Below are 26,229 nucleotides of genomic sequence, written 5' to 3' on the forward strand. Positions count from 1 at the left end.
TTCAATGTATTTTGGCAAATGATATGTCCCTTCATCTACAGGATTTCAGGTATCTCATCTGTAAAATGAAAGGGATTGTGTTAGAGATCTTTCTAATTTTTTTTTTTTATTTCTAAGTAGATATTTGTACTCATAATGTATTTCTACAAAAGATGATAATAAACCCTATGTAGATGGCATACATTTAGATTAAAGTATAAATGTATTGGTCTATCAGCATTAATGTAAAAATGGAATGTTTTTTAGGTTTAAAATTGTAAGCTTGTAATTAAATTGTTAAATAATTTGTATCTTCCACATTGAAAGATATCCTTGACAGTAGAAAACAATGAACATTAGAAACCCATAAACTTAGAAGGAAGCAGACATGATTTTTTTTTAACTGTTCCTTTTTTTCTGTAATAAAAACCATGATTTTTCCTAGTACCCTCAGGGTATTCTATGAGGAATAATTAAATATTCTGCGGAGAGAACTTTGAAGATAAAAAGCATTAGAAAATGCTACATTTTACCATCATTCTTTGACTGTCAATAAGGCATTTCCCAAGTGCTTTTTTGGACTCAAAACATATTTATTGTTCTTCAGCTGTCCAGTTATTTTTTTGAAACTCATTATTTTTAGCTGGCTAACAGCTTTTTATTCTGTAGAATAAAATTTAGGTCAACAAAGGCTCAGCCAAGGAAACTGTGAAACAACCAAATGTTTCCAAGTATGTGACTGGTCACCATCTTGACCATTAATTCTTCCATATTTTTTAGAAAAATTATTTCACAGTTGATGTAATAATGGATCATGAAAATTGCAAGCTAAATAGAAAACAACAAAGAAGGAAGCAAAATATCACCCCTAATTTTATAATCTGGCAATAACCATCACTAGCTTTAACTAAATATTATTCCAGATATTTCTATATACTTCTAGGCCAATAGAGAAATGTACACTCACCAACACACATATACACATGTAGTAATAATTTTATAAAATGTGATCATATAGTAATTGCTAGTTTAGCACTATTCAATTAAATAAGCAAGAATCCTTAAGCCTGAGGCTGTCTCTGTAGTTTGAGCTCCTACATAACAAATTATAACCTAACTTAGTCTGTAAACAAACCAAAACCTAATTTACGAGTTTAACAAACAGCTGAGTTTCAGCCCATCACAAGCAGCCATGTAATCACAGGCATGCCCGAGTAAGACAGATGCCTAGCTATAGCCAATCAGGTGATTCCTCTACTTTCCTTTGGTGTCTGGCCTATTACAGTTGTCTGCTCAGACTGTTGCGGGGAGCTGTCTGAGGCTTCACTATTTCAGGGTGTTGCCTAATTCATGAATTATTCTCTGTTCAAATCAATTTTGCTAACTTTAATTTGACTGAATTTTTTTTTTAAAACAGCAGTATTATCTAATGTTTTAACACACGTACACACAAAATGGATTGTTGTACCTGGGATAAATAATCTTTTACCACAAGAGTTCATAAAGATACCTCTAAAGTAAAAAAATTATACAAAAGCATCAAGATGATGCCAAAAAGTCTAAATTTATTTTTTGTATAGTATTATGTGATCTCCTGCTTATGTGAAAATGAGAAAGTGAGTGCTCCGTTTGCCTCTAACCCCCTTACTTGAACTTCAGTTTTTAAAGTTTATATTATTTGCTTTTCTTTGTCAAAAATTCTAAAACATTCTTTTTTCTGTAATATAAATGTCACTGATGTTTCCTTTTATTTTTTCTGTATTTAATGGATTCAGGACTCATCGAACACCACAGTCCTTTTTTATTGCCATCTTTCTTTTGATTTATCTGTTGGTTGGTTGGACTTTATACTTTTCTGGAAAGGCTCATAGGCACTATATTCCAAAACTTCTTAAATGTTTCAGTCTACAATTTTACTTATTTTGTTGCTTTAGGAAATTTTTATATTCTGTCTTTGAACATATCGCCCGTGCCATATGTTGAGTGCACCACACCACTTCTGATTTCCTTGGCCCAGACAATCTTTTCCTTCCATTACTTCATTAAAATTTTAGACCACTTCCTTTACATGCAAATGGTAATCTCTTGTCTTTTTGTATGTCTGTCATTTCATGTTCACAATTTCTTTATTAGTTTGCAAATAGCCTTTGGATTTTTTTGTTTTCCTGGTTCTGGGGCTTCTCTTTCAATTTTATTTGGTTGTTTATCTTAGTGTCGAACTCTTACGTTATTGAATATATGTTTTTATTAAATTTATTTATAACATATTTGTGGGAAATGATCTTTTTACTGAATTTGTTAGATTATTTTTCCTATAAGAAATTCTTCATCTGGCTTTTGCATGCTATGATCTCTTGTGATATTTTTTATTTATTTATTCCATGTTTCTTTCTTTTTTTCTTTTCTTTTCTTTTTTTTTTTTTGGTGTAATATGGCTGTGTAGTTACTTCATTTAGCTTATGCTAAATAGGAGCAGCTCTAAACAGACCTTTCACTGGGACCTTATTTAGAGAGCAAGTGGTTACAATTTGCCTTTAACTGCCATATCTGAGAACCATACCTCCTTGGGAGCTGAATTTTAGAGCTGTAGCTCTAAATTTTAGAGTTCTAGCTACTTTTTCAGTACTTTCTGGTGGGAAGGGCCAGGAAAGAGGTAATTTTGCAAATACCTGAATGCAGCCTACGTTCGATGACCTGGCCTCTATTTTCTGATCTGAGATTTTTGTCCTACATCTAATTGGAGTTATCCTCTTAGTCCTGTGGCAGTATATTCTGGGGTTTCAGGTCATTTTTTTTAAATTCAGGTTGAAGCCATGTAAAATGGTGAGCCCCAAAGATTCTGTTGCATTTTCTGAGAGCCCAAGTCCTGGTATCTAATAATTTGGGCATCTACTGTTTAAGAATTCATCACGACTTTTTCCTAGTTGCTTATATCTCTACACATTATGTGCTATTGATAAGATTTGTCAGAATTAGATTTTCTTCCTCCCTCTAATACAGCTTCTAAGGCCCAGAATCCTGTACCTTTCCTTGGCAAATATGTTTCAAAATGTCAGAAATGAGTTGGATTTCTTGTTTTGTATGGTTGCTACTGGTAAATTAAAAATTTTTTTTCTGTTGTTGTGCATGTCATCAACTTTTTGCAGATGGCCAGTCTGTAATCTGACGTCCATCTCTCATCTATACCTCAGCGCCTCCATTTTAAAAACGTTTTAATTATCATTTAGGTTTCTAAATTCAACCATACAAGCAAATTATATTTTTGCCTATTTCTAGACACAAAAGCTAGCTGCAGACCTTTATACAAACCCCCAATGAATCAACCATTTCTCCCCGACTCCTTACCTTCTCTGATAGAGCTTTTGTTTGCTGGGGTCTGCTGCTTCTTTATTTTTGGATTATAAAGTATAGTCTTCTTGTTTGGAAATAATGATATTAAATAACAGATTACCATGCATGACGGTTAAGTGTCAACTTGATTGGATTGAAGAATGTAGAGTATTGCTACTGGGTGTGTCTGTAAGGGTGTTGCTAAAGGAGATTAATATTTGAGTGAGTGGACTGTGAGAAGCAGACCCACTCAATCTGGGTGGGCACCATCCAATTGGCTGCCAGAGTGGCTAGTAAAAGCAGGTGGAAGGTGGAATGAGCTGAATTGCTGAGTCTTTAGACTTTCATCTTTCTCCCGTGCTGGGTGCTTCCTGCCCTTGAACATCAGACTCCCAAGTCCTTTCAGTTTGGGACTCTTGGACTTACACCAATGGCTCTCGGGCCTCCGGCTATAGACTGAATGAAGGCTGCAGTATTGGCTTCCCTACTTTTGAGGTTTTGGAACTCAAGCTAAGTCACTACTGGCTTCCTTGCTCCTCAACTTGCAGACCGTCTACCATGAGAATTCACCTTGTGATCATGTGAGTCAATTCTCCTTATTAAATTCCCTTTCATGTATACATGTATCCTATTAGTTCTGTCCCTCTAGAGAACCCTAATACACTATGTACACTAATTGTTCATAAACACTTGCTTAATTAATTGGTTAACATTTTAAGGAATTTTAATGACCTAGAACTTTATTGGTCCATGCCCCTAGATATCTATATACTAGTCACACAAAAAAGTTAATTAAATGCCTAGTATGAGTGTCACATGATTTAAAATTGAGTGACATTCATACTAAGCATTGATTAAACTTTTAAATTTCAGATTTAAAATTAGATTTTATTTGCTTTTTTTATTATCTTCATTTATATGTTAAGTTTTAATATTTCAGAATGATGATACTGTTTACACTTTTAACTTTTTAAGTACTTATTTGAACAATGACAAATTTTTTTTCTTAGATAATATTTGGTTTCCACGGTCTAGCGAATTTGAAAGAGAAGAATTTTTAGATAAAAACAATTTCTATTCTATTTAGGAGTAGAAGGAGTGGTCCACAGTTATTGTTTAACTAGTGAGTCTGGTTTGGGCTGAATTCACACTTTCACTTTTGAGATTCTATTACAGTAAGATTACAAAAGAAAATAGACTTATAACTCAAGCATGTTTTGTGTTTTTGTTTGTTCATCCATAGTACTGAGAATATCTAGGGCTTGGAGGTAGAGATACCCACACATTGATATACATCCAAATAAACAAATTCCAAAGCCAGATACAGGTTTGGATCCAGTTGGTTTTATGTTAGAGAAACTGAGATTTAAGACATGATATAATAAAATACTTTTCTAACTTTGGATAGGAGCAAATGAGCATGTAATTTCTTCTCTCTTGTATGTCTACCTACGGAAAATGTTATGGATTATGAGGGAAAAAATAATATGCATGATGTATTTACATTTTAATGAATTACATTCTTCATTAAAGTGGGTACACAGCCCTTCTCTTTACTTCTGCTATTGTAGTTTCTATGTGGATGGAACATGACAAGACTGACAACCATATTCCTGCCCAATTCTATCTGCCTTATACTGTTCACTCTTTAGCCATCAATATCTCTCCCCCTGCTATAATTGCCTCACTCGTTTGTTGCAGGTGCTTCTTTCAACTTTCTTTTTATAACTAGCAATCACTCACACTCTGCTTCCACATTTTAAAATCATCCCATTTCTGCACTTCCTCACCTTGTGTTTAAAAAACTCATGTTCTCTTTCTGCTAATGTACATACCATTTTTTCTGTCATCAGCATTTTTTTCACATAGCTGCATTCTTTCAAGTTCAAATTTTAAAATGTTGAAGCTCACTACTTGCCCAGTTATGATATCCTATGTGGTTATTCCATAGTTAGTATATGATTATTGACATTTTATTTTTTTACATGATATCTTTGAAAGCTCCAGCAAATAAAAATGTTCTTCCTTTCAGCTCCGTTAGATCAGGATTAGACGTGCTTAAATATTGATGGTTAAAAACTTTGCAGTGAAACCACAGTTTTCTTTTTCTTATTTTTTTCAGTACCTAATAATATTTCAACAGTGAAGTCACTGAATACTCTCTTTAACCTTCATGTTTCTTGGCACTGTTATATAAGAAGACAGGAAAGAAAATTGCAGTAGTTATGTTGTGAAAACAAAGAAGAATACTTACGTATGAAAAAAATTTAAGCTGTATATTAACTTTCATTCAGATTATACTGCCCAAAGTAATTTACAAATTCAATGCTATCCTTATCAAAATACAAATGTCATTTTTCACAGGATTAGAAAAATATATTTTGAAGTTTATGTAGAACCAAAAAAAAAAAAAAAAAAAAAAGAGCACAAATAGGCAAAGTTATAGTAAGTAAACAGAACAAAGCTGGAGGCATCACATTACCCAACTTCAAACTATACTGTAAAACTACAGTAACCAAAAGAGCATGGTACTCATACACAAACAGACACATAGACCAATTGAACAGAATAGACAACCCGGAAATAAATCCACACTCCTGCAACCATCTGATCTTCAACAAAATTGATCCCCCCCCAAAAAATGAGGAAAGGACTTTTTATTCAATAAATGAATAACTGGTTAGTCATATTCAGAAGAATGAAATCAGACCCCCTATCTCTCAGTATATACAAAAATTAACTCAAGATGGATTACAGATTTAAGTGTAAGGCCTCAAACGATAAAAATTGTAACAGAAAATCTAGGAAATACCATTCTCAATACTGGCTTTGGCAAAGAATTTTTGGCTAAGTCCCCAGAGTAACTGCAACAAAAACAAAAATTGACAAGCAGGATCCAATTAAACTAAAGACCTCTGCACAGCAAAAGAAACTACCAACAGAGTAAACAGACAGCCTATAGAATGGGAGAAGATGTTCATAAACGATACATCTGAAAAGGCCTAATATCCAGATCTACAAGAAACTTAAATCCAAAGGCAAGAAACAAATAACCCAATTAAGAAATGGGCAAAGAACAAGAACAGACATTTCTCAAAAGAAGGTATACACATGGCCAAAAACGTGAAAAAGTGCTGAACATCACTAATCATCAGAAAAAATGCAAATCCAAATCACAATAAGTTACCATCACACACTAATCAAAATGGCAATTATTAAACAGTCAAAAAATAACATGCTGGTGAAACTGTGAAGAAAAAAGAATGCTTATATGCTGTTGGTAGGAATGCAAATGAGTTCAGCCACCACGGAAAGCAATTTGGAGATTTCTCAAAGAACTTAAAACAGAACTACCATTCAACACAGCAACCTCACTACTGGGTATATGCCTTAAGGAAAATGATTCATTCTTCCAAAAAGACAAATGTATTTGTATGTTCATTGCACTGCCAGTCACAATAGCAAAGACATGGAATCAAGCTAGGTGCCCATCGACAGTGGATTGGATAAAGAAAATGTGGTACATATATACCATGGAATACCATGCAGCCATTAAAAAGAATGAAATCATGTCCCTTGCAGCAACATGGATGTAACTGGAGGCCACTTTCCTAAGCAAATTAATATAAGAACAGAAAACTTAATACTACATTTTCTCACTTGTAAGTGGAAGCTAACATTCAATACACATAGACTTAAAGATGAGAAAAGTAGGCACTGGTGAGTACTAGATGGGGGAGGCAGGCAGGAAGACAAACTACCTATTGGGTACCATGATCACTACCTGAGTGATGGGAGTGATACCTCAGCATCACTCAATATACTCATGTAACAAATCTGAAAATGTACCCCTTAATCTATAATACAAGTTAAAATTGTGACAAAGTAAACAAAAATCAATACAAGTTTAAATATCCAATGTAAGTAATGTTAGTTATTATCTTTCTACGTTTAAAGGAAGCGCTTTTTAATGCAGGGTGGCTCTAGTGATGATCTTATAGATTGGTTATACTTGCAACTGAGTATTCATTTTACCCTTTGGCATTTCATAGATATTAACCTGTTGTTAATATGAGTAATAAAATTGTTGCAGAGTTCTGAAGTACTTTATATTCTAGTCAAGAAACCTGGTCCCTCTTGAGAAAAGATACAGTGGGATGGAAATAGTTAACCTAATAGTGAAATTCTAAGTGACACCAGTGTTAATTACAAATAAAATTGAATAGATGAATCCAGGATGTTTATTCTAGCATCCTTCCTTCGTGTTCTATTTTCCCACCTTTCTGGGAGAAAAAATGTATGTTATTAGCTGGAAGGATACCATCACTGTTGGTAGATGGAAAGCAGAGAGGCCTTGGTGCAATGTGTACTGATGAAAGAAAATTAATCCGCTAATACATTCTATTAAGCATTTAGCAATATCGTAGAATTAGTAACTGTAATGACAAACTTGATTGATCTCCAGACAAAAATAAAATGGAGTGGAGAGCAATTACTTAACGATTAAAAGCCAATAAGAAAGCCTGACAAGCACCTTGGAAGTTTATAAGGAGACAATCATCATGTGCAATGAGAGGGACAAGTAAGCTTAGGACTAGGACCAGGGTTTAATTGTCAGAGTAATTGAGTGCCAATGAGTTTGAACTTCTAAGTAAAGCTATGCCAAGGTTTAAGCACTGCTTGGGACATAATGGGATCCTTACAAAGGTGATGAGAGACTGGGTTGATACTCTCAAAAATTATGAAAGGCATGACTCCCCCAAATCCTCTGAATTTGCACAAGTGGCCTCTCTGCTAGAAGCTAGCACTCCCTCTTTGCTTGAAAATGAAGCAGAGGCTTCTCCTTTGCAAGGCAACATATACCTGTCTTAGAATGCCGCTTCCTCTCCTTCTAACTGTTAGACCCATAACTAGAGTTGAGTTACAACATGACAGTCAGGGACAGGCAGAGACTGATAATGGAGAAAGGGACTGCGCTCCCAAAGAGTTAGAGAACGTAGCCAGTATATACTGCAAGAACTGGGAGACTACCCACGAGACTGGTTTCTGAGGGTTCTTGATCAGAATGGCTGGAAAATAAAGTTGGATAAGGGAGAACTTATCAATTTGGGACTCTCAGAACACAGAATTTCACACTCTGGAAACACTACTCTACTAGGATGGTTTCTAGAAACATGGAACAAGCAATGGGCTACTTGAGCAGTAAGGGAACTTTTGCTGCCAGGGACAAATAGTAAATATTTTAGGATTTACAGGCCATGTGGTTTCAATTGCAACTCATCAACTCTGCCATTGTAGTGTGGAAAAGCTGTCATAAATAATACATATATAAATGAGAGTGGCTGTGTGTGTTTCAATAAACCTTGATTTACAAACAGGTAACAGGCTGGATTCAAGATATGAGGCATTATCTGCTGCCCATGCTGAGATTGAAATGCCGGCATATCCATGGCACTCTGAAAGAGTCAGAGAAGGGCTCATGATACAGCGAGTAAACAACATAAGCGCCGAAGACCCAGTAAAGGACTATGTTCCATGGAAAGGCCCATAGAACACACTATTCACCAAACTATCAGAAATATGCTTGTGAGAGGGTCACCTGCATAACTTAGTAATTTAGTGGTGGCCTGCCTCTGCTGGCCAAGGCTGATGGTAGGAAATACCATTCCAGAACTAATAGCACTGTGGATGAGGAACATACTGAAAATGAATACCAGGTGGTAGCATTTATGAATTAGGAGCCAAGTATATGTAATTATCACAATGAGTGTCAAGCTTAGAGAGGCAACCTGGTAGCTTGACCAGCACAGAGCTATGGAGACCATCAAACATGTATCTCTAACAGCAGAATACATGGATATCTTAAGATTTACTACTCAACCTATACAAATAATTCATGAGTAACGATCAGGAGGCTGAGGTAAGTTGCCCCAATTAAAAGTTATGATTTTAAACCTTCATTTCTGGCCCTCAACCAGTTTCACCTGTGGATTCCACTGACTAAAATAGAAACATAATCCTTAAGAGGAAACACCTTGCAATGGCATGACAGTGTAGACAGTAATGTATCCCCAATGCTTTCCAAAAAGGGTTCTGTAGACATTTACTCAGGTGACTATAAAATATGTAAAGGGGGAATGCTCAGACATTTTCAGAATGCTTGATCCAGGGTCTAGGTTGCCATCATGATGCTTTGTTAGAGTGGGGATGTAGAGGAGCCAGGTAATAAAATGCAGTGGGCTCAGGCCTGGATCAAAGACTTACTCAGTGGTTATCACCCCAGTCTTTGTACAAGTGAGTCAACATGTTTAATATTTAGCACCTTCCCCACATTGATTCATTGGCCTTTGGAATAAAAGTTATTGTAGTAGGAAATATTAAATGAAAACATCTAATCCTGTGCAATTCCCTCATTCCTCTCTTCCCACCCATTCTTTGAGAAAATAGTAAATCAATCACTGTATTTAATCTGAAGAGGAATGGCAGCAATTAGCATCACTCTTAAAGACATACAAAATGCAGGATGGTAATTTCCATTATATTTCTATTTGCTTTACCAGTCTGGCCCTTGCAATAAGCTGATGGATCCTTGAGGAAGTTAATAGACTACGACAAACTCAACCAAGTAAGAGACCCGATTTTGGTTGTTGTGCCAGATATGACGTTGTTGCTAAAGGAGATTAAGACAAATTTGGGTACATTATCTATGGTTATTGATCTGGGAAATCGAATTTTATCAGAAAAGAGGATCAGTAATAGTTTGCATTTATGTGGAACAGATTACAGAATACTTTTACACTCTTTTTCAAGAATATGTAAACTTCCCCAATTTCTGCTAACTATACAGCCTACTCAGCACTTCTCTGTGCTCATTATTAGCCCTTTCAGTCTATTCTCAACCTTTTGTCACCTTAACCTCTATTACTTATTAGCACTGTGACCTTCTGTATGATAGATACCTAATTTTTCAAGGCCTCATTTCTTTATGTATAAATGGGAATAATAATTACGCTTCAGCATTAGTAAGATAATTAAATAAGTTTTGTGTTACATGTTATTGTGTGACTGTGGATAATATCAAGTACCTTAAACTTTGTTAAATGTAATCAGGGCCAACCAGGAAAATAGAATATCTAAGTAGCGACAACAGAGGAAATTTAATGCAGGGAACTGGTTACATATGTAAGGGTAGAGATGAGAGCCAAACAAGAAACAGAGGACCCAGAAACTAACAGGACAGAACTGTTCATTACCTAGGCTTGACAGCCAAAGGAACAAAATAAGCTGGTGTTACGGGAGTCTAGGAGCTGGTTTGACTCAATGGAAACTGGAACCGTGGTAGGCTCGTCTGTTGCTCCCTGAAGCCAAAGAGGAAATACAGCCTTTTTCAAAAAAACTGACCAAAGCAAAGGATGGAGAGAGAAATATGAGGGTTACTCCCTTCCCCTGCTCTCCAGTACCTTGCCTCTCATTGGCCAGAAGTCAATTGACATGGAGCCAAGGAAGCACCACCTGCAGAGGTCAGCCCAGAGCACAGGAAGGAACTGAAGCCAACCATGTTTCCATCTCTAAGAGGTCATGACATCAGGCTACATCCTTGTGGGTAGGGGTGGGTTTTCACAATGAGAAAATATATTTTCACTATCAGCTCTTCTGGAATTAAATTAAATCTGACTTAGGAAGTGAAGAACTGGGAAAGCAAACTAATGGAATATGAATCAGCAAAAAAAGGAACAAAGTACAGATAATTTCAACAACATGGATCAATTTCAAATGCACTATGTTAAGTGAAAGATAATAGAAACAAAAGAATACATACTTTATTATTTCATTTATATGAAAATATAGAAAATCCAAAATAATAGTGATAGAAAGCAAATCAGTGGTTTCTGGGAGCCAGGGTTGGAGGGAAGAAGATAACTGCAAAGGGGCACAGGGAAACTTTTTAGGATGATAGAAGTTTTCTATATTGTAATTGTAGTGGGTGTTATGAACTGCATCTAGTTCTCTAAACTGATCTAGTAGCACATTTAAAATGGGTAAACTATATTTTATATAAATTATAGCTCAATAAAGCTGATCAAGATAAATCAAATTGTTATATACATATATTGTTTACTTTTTCAAAAATGAGGTTTAATTAATTACTGAAAAATGGAAATTCTCCTGTTCTCCAAATTTACTCCTTTTTCTGTTCTTGGAAACTCAAAGTAGCTTATTATCGTGTGGAAGACTGATTTCCTAACACATCATCTGGTTATGTTAGCTAAATCGAAGCCCAGTTTTTCTAAAAATCACATTTAAATCACATTTGGTTCTAACAATAGAAACACATCTGAGTTCTTCAGTATATTTTCCACTTTTCATTCAGCTTTTCTTCAGGCAAGCACAGATAGAGTACATGATTCACAGGAGGGACACTTTTAGCATTGATTTCAGGTGCATTAATAATTATTTTTCTGTAACAACATCTCAACAACAGCCCAGGTTAGAAGGAAAATGACACTGTCAAGAACTCTGGATTCCACATGAGGGTTTTGTTTTGGGAAATTATTTCCAGAAAAGAAACTGTATAACTCCACTACCTCACTGGAAGGAAAACTTTAAGCATTCTTGCCTAAAATAGCAAAGTTGGACGTTTAAGTTATGGGAAATGATAAACACATTGAAAATCTGGAAGAAACCTCCAGAGATTAAAATAAACATCACAAAGTACAGTGTGTAGAAGAGCGCTGATTAAACTCAATACCATTATGAAAAAGAGGGGTGGTACAATTTGAAAACTTAATGTCACAGACTGACTAGGGTTCCTGAAAACACTGCTTCCTGGAATTTTGGCGAGACTGATGGAGGAGTTGATTACAATTGAATGTCTATAGAACTTACATTCAAATGCTAGTACTATAGATAAGACTCATAATGCAGGATTAAAGATACGTTGCCACTAGAAAAAAATCATTGTAGGGAGAGGTTTGAACTGAGATCCCTGATGTTGGATACGCTCTCTTGTGAAAAGGAAAATCTTTGTCTCCTTGGAGCTAAGCCTGGAAATGCAGACTAGGAAGGGAAGCTGCTTGAAATACCAAAGAGGGCATAGTTATTGTTTCCTGTCTAATTGTCAGTAACACAACAAGATCAATTTATCTCCTTTGACATATTGAAGTTACGCAAAGACTGCTGGGGAGGAGGCTTGCTGACATCATGCAGAGTCTATTTTTGTCTCTGAAGTAAATTCAAAGGAACTTTTCTGCCTCCTAGAATGGGGAAATTGGTATGAAGGTGTGGGATAATCTTACTCTACCTGTTTGGAAATGTTGTATCTTTTGGGAATCTTCATGCTCCTCATAAATTATCTCAGTCACAATGGGCAGAATTAGCCATTTGTGTAGATTTTTGCCATTTAAAATATATCGTTAAGTGATATAATAAATGTGAAGACTGAGCAGTGTGCATTGCTAATGCAAAATTTGTACCTCTGAACTTAAAAGTTAAAAAAAAAATTTAATTGTACCTGAGTTTCCAATATTATGCAAAGATTTTCCAATGTCATTTTGAGGTCTTAAAGCTATACTTCATTAAGAGAATTGGAACTTTGACAATGAAATTTATAGAACTTTGTTATAACATCAGAGCCAAATGTCATTTCCCAACCTACAACCTACAACACAGAAACTTGATAGACATGAAATTTTATCATCCTAAAATATGTGTCTTTAGTAAATCATACTGTAACTTTAATCTAAGTGCCACAATAATGGAAATTTAAATGAATAAGTTGTTCATCACTTACAAAAGGTTTTATCGATTTGGAAAAGCACAGGAAATTTTATTCGTTGGATTCTTATTTCAAAACTTTTCTGTCATTGGATTATGATTTTAAGTGCATTTTGTTTTAGGGCATCATATTCCATATAGTTCTATTTTCTTTGAATACATAGAGACTGTAGATGAGGCAGTCAGACTAAAAGATGATGCAAATCTTTGGGGAAAACCTGCCCTGGGAAGCTAAATGAATGTATGGAACATGTTTTAATTCCTTAAGGCTTTTCAGATGTCAATTGGTTTATGTTTCTGGACACTATCTGTCAGATCACATTGAGCTATCTCATTTTTATATTCCTGGGGATTGATTTCATTAATGAAGAACACACCAGATCTCAGGGTTATCTGCAGTGAAAGGTAACTTCTTCAGGCCTCAGCAGCTGAAAGACGACTGGATGGCCATTTCTTCTTAAATGGAGGAAATTAAAGTTTGGGGCTGTGAAGACTCTTAACAACAAGCTGAAAAAACATTTCAAAAATTGCTGGCAAGTATTTACAATCAACTGGAACTATTTCAGGGCACACTGAGGAGGAGAAGGAAGCCTGGATTGCTGCTGTGAGATCTTGGTGCAGAGAATTCTCATCTTACAGCAAGTCAATACCAAACATTTTCCCATCTATAGGGAAGATGATGTTGGGTTGGAATGAATACTTAGAATAAAAAATATGTGTTACAGAAATGACAAATAAAAGACAAGACTAGAAAGTAATGACACATACTCTTAACTGGCTTGGACATTTTGTGTTCATGTGTCTTACTGCTTCGTGTGCTAAATAAAGGCAGTCAGACTGTAAATCCTTGTATTATATTAAAATTTAATTTCCAAGGATGTCACTTAAATACAAGTCATCATGTAGCTTCACAATATGAATCATCACTTATTACATAAAAACCTGAGTATTTAATTCATTTGCTGATGTCTAACTTTATCTAAAGCACAGCAGTGTAACTATATAAAACTACCTCTAAGGTTTTTTTTTTTTTTATAACTACTTCTAAGGTTTTCTTTTTCTTTTTTTTTTATGCTTTAGTGTGATGGTGGGCTGCTTGCTGGAACAAACAACTTCGGTTAAGTGATCTTCTGTGGCTATGCATGCTGTGAGAGAACCCTTACAGACACTCTAGGAATACTGACATTAAGAAGAATGCAGTTTTGAAATTCTTTTCCATAAATTATAAATATTAGCCTGATAAGAGCCAGTATTTTGTTAATCTCATTTAGGAAGCATGAGTATTTCACTGAATCTAGAATAAGCTACTGCTTGGCATTCCCATGTAGGAAGAAAATTTATTGTAGTATAAACTTCTACCTTTCTTTTTTATTTTCTCATAATATGTCTGTTTACTGTAGACTTATAAGCTCCATTAAAGCTACTTTACTACTTTTTCTAAAACTAACATTTTTATCTAAATTGAGCTATGGACAGCTTTTTTTTTTTTTTTTAAAGCATTTTAGAACAAAATGTTCCCTCTCACCCCCAAAAAGTACCTAAGTTCAAATTCTATTGTATAGTTTGGAGTTTACTGGCATTCTTATTTGTAGAATGAATTCTGTTCATTCTGGAGATAGCTATTCTCATTTTACAAGTTGTGTTTACTTGAATTTTTTTCCAAAAAAGCCTCCAATATATTTTCTATTTATAAATACAAAATCAGAGCAGCTTTTTTGAGTATCAGATATTTTACAAAATATTCCACATACTTAAGCCATTATGAATTTGGTTGATTGAAGTCTGAACTGTGGTAAACCACCATGAAGCTTCCATTGATTTCCCAATCACTGCCTTCAACAATGTTTCTATTGACTCATTCAAACTTTTTAAAGAATATCTTGTCCAGATTCTGTATCTTTATGGTGAAAAAGCTGTCTTTTTTAAAAGCTTCCATTTCGTCTTCTTAATGTTCATGTCTTATTATTATTTTTTTTCGTTTCTCTAGAAGCTTTGTCAGAGGGAATTAAATTGAAAAAATGTTGTTGTCTGTTATTTCATACTTTCTTCTCTGCCTTTTTGTTTTTTTCATTAAAAAAAAAAAGAAGAGGTGGCCTGGCGGAGGTTGCAGTGAGCTGAGATCACAACATTGTAGTCCAGCCTGGGTAACAGATGAAAACTCAAAAAAAAAAAAAAGTAAAATAAAAAATAAAAAGTAAGTCTATGGACAAAAATGTAGCATACTAACATTAATAAAAAACAAGGCAGGGCTGTGTGCAGTGGCTCACACCTGTGTAATCCCCATCACTTTGGGAAGCTGAAGTGTGAGGATCACTTGAGCCCAGTTTGAGACCAGCCTGGGCAACATAGTGAGACCTGATTTCTACAGAATATTTAAAAATTACCTGGGCATGGTGGCACATGACTGCAGTCCCAGCTACTTGGGAGGTTGAGATGGGAGGGTCACTTGAGCCTGGGAGGTTGAGGCTGCAGTGAACTGTAATCACACCACTGCACTCCAGCCTAGGTAACAGAGTGAGACACTATCAAAAAAAAAAAAAAGCGAGGAGCAGTTATACTAATTTCAGACAGAGCAGACTTCAAAGCAAGGAGGGTTATCAGGGATAAAAGAAGGCATTACAAAGTGATACGAGGTCAACTATCCAAGAAGACATGACAATTCCTTATATGTATGCATTTAACAACAGAATGTCAAACTATGTGAGGCAAAAACTGACAGAACTACCAGGAAAAATAGATAAATTCCCTATCACATTTGGAAACTTCAACACTCCTCTATCAGTAATGGACAGATTCAGCAGACAGAAGATCAGAAGAGACATAGTTGAACTCTACAACACCATCAATCAACTGGATATAGTTGACATATCCTACTTCATCCAGTAATAGCAAAATATACATTCTTCTCAAGCTCACATGGCACATTCATCAATAGAAACCACATTCTAGACCACAAAACACACTTTAACAAATTTAAAATAATAATAATCATGAAATGTCTGCTGTTAGACAAAAATGGAATTAAACTAGAAGTCAAAAAAACAGAAAAACGAATGAAAAAAAAAATCCCCAAATACGTGAAGTTTAAAAAACACACTTTTAAATAAGACATGGGTCAAAGAAAAACATTTTCAGAGAAATTACAAATACTTTGAAATAAATGAAAATGAAAATACATCTTATCAAAATTTGTGGGGTGCTGCAAAAACGATGCTTAGAGGGAAATAAATGCTCAGAACACATATATTAGAAAAAGAAGAAAGACCTGAAGGAAATGACCTAAGAGTCCACCTTAAGAAACTAGAGAAAAAGGGCAAATAAAAATCAAATTAAGTAGAAGACAAGAATTAAGAATTAGGGTAGAAAAAATGAAATTGAAACAGAAAATCAATAGGAAAAAAATTGATGAATCCCAAGATTGTTCTTTGAAGAATAAATAAAATCAATAATCATTTAGTCAGGCTATCAAAGAAAAACAAGAGAGAACACAAATTATTAACATCAGAACTGAAAGATGAGACATCAACACAGATAATAAAGGAATATTATGAACAACGGTATGTCCATAGATTTGATAACTAGGGTGAAATAGACCAATTCCTTGAAAGACAATCTATATATCAAAACTCACACAAGAAAACATAGGCAATCTGAACAGGCCTAGGTCTATTAAAGAAACTTAATCATTAGTTAATAATAGCTTTTCAAAACAGAAAGCAACAGGTCCAGATGGATTCATTGGTGAATTCTACCAAAATTTAAGAATAAAGTTATACCAATTTTCTACAATTTCTCTCAGAAGATATTGACAGAAGGAATACTTCCTAACTCATTCTATTAGGCCACTATTACCCTCATACCAAAACCAGCCAAAGACATTACAGAAAATAAAAACTATAAACCAGTATCTCTCATGAGCATAGGTGCAAAAATCCTCAACAAAATATTAGCAATCAAATTCAACAATGTGTAAAAAGAATGATATGCCATGACTAAGTGAGATTTATTCTAAATATGCAAACTAGTTCAACATTTGAAAATCAATTAATGCAATGCATCATATTAACATGCCAAAAATATCACATGATCATATCAACAGACACAGAAAAAGCATTTGACAAAATGCAACACCCATTCAAAACAGAAGCTCTCAGCAAACTAGGAATAGAGTTTACTCTATTCTTCAGCTTGATTAGGAATATATATGAAAAACATACAGCTAGCATTATACTTAATGGTAAGAAACTCGAAGCTTTCCCATTAAAATCAGGAGCAAAACAAGGATGCTTCTTCCCTCTCACCACTACTTTGCAACATCATGCTGGAAGTTCTAGCTAATTCAATAAGATAGGATAATGACATAAAAAGTGTACAGACTGGAAAGAAAGAAATGAAACTGTTTGCTGACAGCATGATCATCACTGAATCAATAAGCGATTATAGCAGTATTTCAGGATACAGAAATAACTGCCTTAAGAGATTGAAGGATTACTTGAGGCCAACAGTTCAAGACCAGCCTGGGCAATGTAGTGAGACCCCATTGCTACAAAATAAAAAAATAAAAAATTAGCCAGTCGTGGTTGTGCACATTTGCAGTCCTAGCTACTCCAACAGTGAAAGTGGGAGAATTGCTTGAGCCTAGGACTTTGAGGCTGCAGTGAGCCTCAAATGAGGCTTTGTCTCTTTAAAAAAAAAAAAGAAAGTGGGACACAACAATGTCTTACAGTAGGTAAATGGGTAAATAAAATGCTCTACATTCAGACAATGCACAATTACTACGGGAAAGAACAGATTAAGTTATCCCTTGGATAGGGGTTCCAATTCTTGCAGTTTTCTGTAGTTTTAGTCCTGGGTATTTCTTTATACTCAGACTTGGGTCTTAGTCACCTATTCAAGAGCAACAAAAAACATCCCACTCATCATGTCACCACACTTGTAATATGGACTAAACTGCTTTATGCTATGGTTCTATACACTTAAGGTATCTGTGCTTATGTTTGCTTTTGATCCCATATTGTTAATGAGAAAATGATTGCGAACTTTTAAAGAATATCCAGAGATGTAGTTTGATTTCATTTAGCACTTAGACTTTTTTTTTTCTATCAGTCCATAATTCTTTCACATCTGACGCGACTAGCTGTTAACTACAATGACATTCTTCACGAAACTACTTCTGCTTTCATTCTTCTGGTTACCTAGATGCAATGCCTTCTATACTCTCTTTAATCTTGTTTACTGTTTATTAACAGTAGACAGTAAGCTTTAAATTGTTCTTGTTTACTGTCTCTTAACAGTATCTGCTCATTTAAAAAAATGGGTAACCCTTCTTCCTCATTGTCGTGGCTTACCATTCTAGGATGATCCTTGTAAACGTAAGATGCTACAACATCCTGACTACAATTTGACTCGAATACACATCCACATCCACATAAAATTAGCCAGACTAATTTTATTTAAACAGAACATTTGCAAGAGCTTTCATTTACTTTAGAGCACTGTCATCTTATAATATTTACCTCAAAGACAAACTCTGTGACACTTTCAAGGCCTCAGTGGTGCTGTCCTACCCTATTTAACCAAATTTGTTTTTCTTTTTCAGCACTAGAGAATGCTGTGCTTTGCTTCAGGCACACCTGTGCCTTCCTATCTTTAACGTACTGGGAACACACATCTATTTCTGTCTGTGTGTTTTAGCAAATACTTCCCCTCTCCAAATCAGAAAGCCTCCCAACTTCATTCACTTGCCCAAATATTGAGTTTTAAGTGGTACCATCTGCCATGAAATATTTCTGTAATGCTTCCGCTCATATAGATCATTTCACAATTTGTACGTAAAGTAAATAGAGTTCGTTTTTGCTGCTTTTCATTCAGTACGTATCCTGCTATGTTGTTGTTCTTTGGATTCGGGATACAATCACATTAGTATTTATTTGATGGTCATACCTTAAATGTGTCTTTTCTGTCTATTTTGAACGATTGTTAGGAGTTACAAATAGGATGGGAAGAGCTTCTTAATGTCAAAAAAATACTTCAGCTATTATTTCAGATGAATTTATAAGGTCAATTTATTCTTTTTTTTTTTAAGTTCAATATAAAGAAAACTACCAAAGTTGGATAGAAAGGGATTTGGGGTTGCCCACACTCAGACAGGAAGTTGCTTACAACTTTAAGGGGAAAAATTCCTAATTTGTTTGGGGAAATGCGTTTATTCCATCTCACGAGAGGGCTGAAGCACATAGAAAAGCTGTCTGTCTGAAACCAATGTCAGAACTAGAAATACAATACAAATCTTCTAATTCTTGGGGATCTGGATATCTGTGAAGTATTTTATACCCTTGTAAAATGAAGACAGCAACCAAAATTTTGGAATAAAACCTTAGTTTTTCAATGTGGGTTTTTGTACTTTATTAAATCTAAAAAGCATATGTTTTCTGAATTTGAAAATACATAATGTCCTTTATGGTTTTACTTACCATGATTTAAACACGAAAAGGGAATTGGTGAATAGTAAGAGAGGAATGTAGGCTATTCTGTCATGATCTTTTCTTATTGATTCTCCTTTGTCTGATATTGTTCAAAGATGTTCCAAAGTTTACATTTCAGGAGATCAACTCCCAGTGTAACTGACTTTATGAATATTGACTGAAACATTTGAGGGGAATTAGATATACTTTCTTCTTATATGACAAATACTTCAACTTAAAATATGGAGAGTAATGCACACCCAGAATTTCAACTACATAACTTAAATCGAGTAGAATGTTTATTTTCTCAAAGTTTTTCCCTGTTCTGTTGAGGTTTGTGATGCAATTCTCTACAGAGAAATAAACAAATGCCAGCAAATCTGTATGACATCAAATCAAACTGGAAAAGAATTTGTCTTGTTTTATAACCTCTCTGTGATGGCAAAGGAACACTGTGATCAGGGTGAAGAAATGCTGACTCAGTGTTTTTCCATCTGGAATTTTAACAGCCATGCCATTGACCTTCCTAACAGGGAAAATTGCATTTATTTGACATAAATAATGTAAATGCACCCTTTTGCTAAATTCGTATTTACTTCTAAATTTTTGAGCATGTTTACCACAAGCACTTTGGTTTCTCCAGCTTAAATAATGTATTACTTTAGGGACTAATTCTGTCGTGTTCACTTAGCAAATACAGTATGCAGCCAACAAAAATAAAACAACAACAACAACAACAACAACAAACTCATCATCATTGGTCATTAGAGAAATGCAAATTGAAACCGCAATGAAATACCATCTCATGCCAGTTAGAATGGCGATCATTAAAAGTCAGGAAACAACATATTCTGGAGAGGATGTGGAGAAATAAACATCACTTTTCTGTTTCAGAGACGAGATAACTGAGGATCAGGAAGTTAAGCAAGATTTCCTAAGACCACATTACAATTCTGATGCCTGGCCTAGTGCTCATTCTGCTGCAATCTATTATGTATTTACCCATAAAAAATAGTTTTGAAAATTATTGTCTACTTGTCAAACACTATATTGTGGCACTGTTCACTATAGCAAAGACTTGGAACCAACCAAATGTCCATCAATGATAGACTGGATTAAGTAAATGTGGCACATATACACCATGGAATACTATGCAGCCATAAAAAAGGATGAGTTCATGTCCTTTGCAGGGACATGGATAAAGCTGGAAATCATCATTCTCAGCAAATTAACACAAGAACAGAAAACCAAACACCACATGTTTTCACTCATAAGTGGGAGTTGAACAGTGAGAACACATGGACACAACAAGGGGAACATCACACACTGGGACCTGGTGGGGGGGTGGGGGGCTAGGGGAGGGATAGCATTAGGAGAAATACCTAAGTAGATGATGGGTTGATGGGTGCAGCAAACCACTATGGCACTTGTATACCTATGTAACAAACCTGCACGTTCTGCATATGTACCCCAGAACTTAAAGTATAATAATAATAATAAAGAAAGAAAGAAAATACAGTCCCAGAAGTCAATTCTAGGCTATAAATTTACTCAAATTCCATCATTTGTTCCAAATTCAAATGCTGTTCTGAGACCATGATAATAACGAGGATTTGTTGGAAGGGTAATGGAGATGATTATAAATTACAAATAAAATTTGTAATTTAGTTCCTTAACATAATTTCTGGATTAATTTCCTAAATATTCTCAATGCCTTTTTAAACAGAAAAGAAATACTGACAAGAGCTGACTTATGTCATATATATATATATATTTAAATATATATATTAAAGGTTATATATATACTAAGGGAAAATTGGTAGATGACTTTCTGAATAAATAAATATTTTATTATTCTGCTCTTAAACTGAGTACTTTAAAAAAAACCAGCTAAACGTATTACAAAGTTAAATACTTTCTGCTTTGAAAAACATCGAAGTTTTATCAATAATATAGTTGAATAGATGTTCTTTGTGTTTTGGGTTTTTTTCTCCATTTGTTTCCAAGAAATTTCCATATCCTGTATCTTTTTGCCTTCTCTTGTGTTCCCATCATTCTTTCTTTCTCTTTGGTCATGGCCCTGATTAAAATCCTTATTGTCTTTTTCATGCTGAATTTCATTAGTTGCTGGACTAATATTCTTATCTATAGTCTCATTTCCTTTTAAGGCATTAGTGATAGATATCTGTGCTTCTCATCGATATTTCCTATTCTCCTCCTTCCAACACAGGGTAAAGCTGCACTGTTCTCTTCCTGTGTGGAATCTGAGCTGTGATGCGGTGCTTCCTGGTGGAAGCTTATCTGGGCAGTGTTTAAGGCACCATGGCCCTACATCTGCTGCTGTTGTTGATGGTGGTCACTTGTGAAGTTTCTGACAGCGGGGGCCCTGAATAAATATGAAATGGAAGAGCACCCTCTTCTCCACCCTAAATCCAAGACAGATCAGGAAATAGGTTATAAGCCACTGAGAATTTTAGAGTTGTTTTTGACTACAACATAACATAGTTTTTCATAACTAATAACATGATTCTATTCCCAAAGTAGATCTTTTGAAGAGTAGTCTTTTTAATATGTAAGTCTTGTACTGTTACTACTGTGCTCTAAATTCTTTTGTGGCATCTCAAGGCAGATAAATAAAAATAAAATATCTAAGTCTACTACCTAAGGTCCTTTATGAGCTGGCCCTCTGTTAGAACTAATATAAGAGTTTAAAAATGTGGTGAGTTTTTTAAAATATGAAAATGTAGGAATTTCTATATATAAAATACAATAACAAAGGTTTCTAGTTATAATACCAACCACTTTTTCTCTCCCCACTATATCTTATAAATGTGTCTTATGCTATGTATAAGACACATTTAAGTCATGCCAGTTTCTAGGTCTTTGGTAAATTTAACTCAATATAGATTTTCCCTTAAAACCTGACTGCAGTCTGCTTTCATTCAGTCACCTAACTTTCACTGAGATGTAATAATAAACACTTAAGCCTTTAGTGTTCACAGCTATGTGAGGTTAGTAGCACTTACTATGACAAATGAAGAGAACATGTATTGTTGCATAGTCATAGAGTCCTGTCTCAGGTACTTAATAGTTACATCAAATGAGATAAGAGTTCTAATCACTATGACACATAAACTCCTTATTTATAGAGTAAGGATAACAATCTCTATCATAGAGAGTTGTGAAGTTTAAATTAAATCATGTACTTAAAGTACTTGGCATAGAGGTGGAGTTCGACTACTATTGGGTTCCCTCAGTTTTTTGCAGATGGGAAAACAGAGGCTCATGGTTGAATAATAAATGGGTTTGTACATCTTTCTAGACTTCGGTCTTCTAGGCTTAGTGCATTCCTGTGTGATTTAAATTTCCTTTTCTCCTCCAGATTATCATTCCCTTCCTTTCCTTTGCTTTATTCTTCCACATCTACGAATGAGAGTAATCTGCTGTGGCTGCGAGGAGACAGAGAGTGAGATAATGAGAGTCTCAAAGCCTTCTCTGGGTCATAAGGATTCATAAAGTGATTTGAAAAATACTGTTAGAAACACTCTCCCCACTTCCAAAAGAAGTCTGTCCTTCTGTCTGTCACTGAAAAAGCGCTGCAAATTATGGCTTGTGACTACAGGTAAAAAGCCCTGCAAATTATGACTTAACAAACATGTGGAGGATTATTTATTGCAATAGCAATGTCTCAAAGAAATACATCAAGACAGTTTGGAATGTAGTGGTAGTTCAGAAAAATAAAGAATCCAGATATTCTCTATGTTCCTGTCATTATGTTGTCAGTTATCTTTTCTTAACACTGGAAATGTTAGAAAGTAGTGTCTTTTAACGTCCTGTAACTTTTAGAATGTAGTATGTATCATTGCTGCTTGAGAAATTATTATTTCCTCTTGAACAAAGAAATGTTGGCATTTTTAGTAGTAGAGACTCAAAATATCTTCCAAGTCTTTACCACTTATGAACTACTATGTGATCATAAAAATTATGTATTTTTTAACCAATGTAAAACATTTAAAAATGCTAATTTCATCGGTAGGTAGGGAAAGAATGTTTAAAAATGTATACATAATCTAAGCATGAGTTGTAAGAAAACAGATGCAGACACACAGAAAAAGACTGCAAGGAAACACAGCGAAGTGTTAATAGTAGATTCCTCTGAAGAGTGCTAGGAGGTGATCTTTATTTTTTATTTATTAATTTATTGTATTTTAAAGTTTCTAAAATTAGCCACATATTTTTATTACTATTATACATGTAATTCTAATGTATTTCTTTATTTATATGTATGTGTATATACATGATATTTATCTATTTTGCATATTTCCAGAATTGTTAACATTATTGAACTCTTATTAGTACAATTTTGCTTTTGACTTATTGACAACCGAGAAACATATAAAATGATAGTCAATAACCTTGTGTTCTTGTTTTAAAAGAAATTCTCTAACATTTAGAGAATTATGATGTTAGCTCTCATTTTTACATAAGCATTACTTATTAAGTTATGGAAACCATTTTTAGATTTGTATATCAAATGTCTATTTGACGTGTCACTTGAATGTCTTGCCAGGGAATATGCATTACTGTGGCAGAGACGGTTTTAGTTTTTCCCTGTTATGATTTTTCCTCTTCATTTTAAGAAACATTATTTGTTCCTTGAAAATCTGAAAAAAACACTCATGACATTTCTGAACCCAGGAAAGTTCTTTGAATAATTATGTAATAACTCTTAAAATCTTTTCATGATTAATAATGTAGCCAGGCATTTTATTTCTTCTTTTTCAAAAAAAAATTCATTTATTTCTATAAAAGTATCCAATTTGTAGGAAGTTTTGTTTAACAGCAATTACATTTTATACCACTTTATGATAATTTTCTTTTTTTTTTACTTCTTTAATTATATTTATTTATTTATTTTTATTTTTTTTTATACTTTAAGTTCTAGGGTACATGTGCACAATGTGCAGGCTTGTTAGATATGTATACATGTGCCATGTTGGTGTGCTGCACCCATTAACTCATCATTTACATTAGGTATATCTCCTAATGCTATTCCTGCCCCCAAGATAATTTTAATACTTATTTTCTGTACTCTTATTCCCTTTTCATTTCTAGTTTATGACTCTCTGTGCGTGTGTGTGTGTGTGTGTGTGTGTGTGTGTATGTGTGCATGTATGTATATTTGATAGGTTAAGTTAGCCAAAAGTTTTTTGCATATTTGCAAAATATGCAAATTTTTGTATGTATGCATATTTGATAGGTTAGATTAGCCAAAAGTTACTTCTGCCTAGAAAACCACAGTTTTTCTCAAACTACCTCTCCTTTTCTCCTCCTCAACTAGATACCTCCTATTCATTCATCATGTCCCAGTTTAAATGAAGCTTCCATAGGGAAGACACTTGATTGCCTAAGTTCAGTGAGGTTTCAATCCACCACACCTCACTGTATCATTAACTCTGGTTAACTATAATCAATTACTGAGAAAAAGAAGCAAAGAAGATATATAACATAAATCTGTGTATGTGGTTTGGAAGGGACTTGGGTGGGTTTTCTGTGGAGTTGGCAATATTTTATTCCTAATATGATGACATTAAACGGGTTTTTAATTAGTGATACTTCATTGAATTGTACAATTACATTTGTACAGACAGAAGCATTTTGATGCTATATTTTACTTAAATAAAATGATTTTATAAATTCAAGGTACTGTTATTTTTTTCACGTTTTGCAGATGAGAACTTTACCACAGACCTGACTATGTTCTAAAAACAGACTTTTGGGCACTATTTCTGTGGAAATCTGGAATTACAGAAAATTTTAAGCAATAAAGTAGCATAAACATAAGAAGAAGGAAGCTGGAATCAGAGAAACAGGCTATAAAGCTATTTCGATAGTTTCCCTAAGACTTAGCTTTTAGCCAAGATAGAATTACAAAGAGTAGATTTACCATCATGCCTGATTCAATCACATAAGGAACAAAATAAATGAGACAATAGTTTTTAAGACACTGCACATTAGTCAATGCAGGGCAGTGATTCCTGAGAAACTGAAAACAAATGAAGTGAGGCCTATGTTTTTCTAATTGATTTCTTTAATAGTGGGTCTACACTCTTGGGTAGGAAAGAAAAATCCAGGTAGAGCCCAGTAGAGCCCTGAAGTTGAGGACAAGGAGCTAACCATTTGGGGAGATCAAGGCAGTTAGAGTTCATAGGGCAGAGTACGGGAGAGAAGAAAGAAGCACAGAGAGAACTTCTGACGTACGCAGAGCATCACCCTTTAGTATTCAACTGAGTAGTGGTCAGCCCATGCATGTGAAGAAACTATCTGATCAACCTAAAAGGATTAGAAAGAGTAATGTCTGAGATCCATACAGGACCTAGCAGAGTGCCTCTTCTCACTAGGTAGGCTGGAAAACCTCATGATACATGGGGCTTTAGAAAGAGTACCTAGAAGATTCTTGGTTCATTAGTGAGTAATAATTAACCCTAGACTAAAAGCTACTCTGGTCCTGCGGAAGCATTTCCAAAATACTGCATCTAAGAAAAAAGTTGAAGAATATTTATACAAATACAAAAATATCTAGCACTGATAAAATTCATTATGTCTGGAAACCAATTAAAAAGTCTTGAGAAATACAGAGAAGATGAAAACTGTGGCAGGATGTCAGGGACACCAAACAGAG

General features: G+C 34.6%; 1 long non-coding RNA gene across 1 annotated transcript; it reads left to right on the plus strand.

Annotated features, from left to right (window-relative positions):
* Positions 1-6,917: 6,917 nt before the first annotated feature.
* Positions 6,918-15,166, plus strand: LOC110743179. The gene is made up of 2 exons (XR_002521787.2): positions 6,918-9,934; positions 14,164-15,166. It is a non-coding gene; the product is annotated as an uncharacterized LOC110743179 (long non-coding RNA).
* The last annotated feature ends 11,063 nt before the right edge of the window (positions 15,167-26,229 follow it).

This window comes from Papio anubis, chromosome 6 (genome assembly GCF_008728515.1).
Source record: "Papio anubis isolate 15944 chromosome 6, Panubis1.0, whole genome shotgun sequence".
Classification (NCBI taxonomy): Eukaryota; Metazoa; Chordata; class Mammalia; order Primates; family Cercopithecidae; genus Papio; species Papio anubis.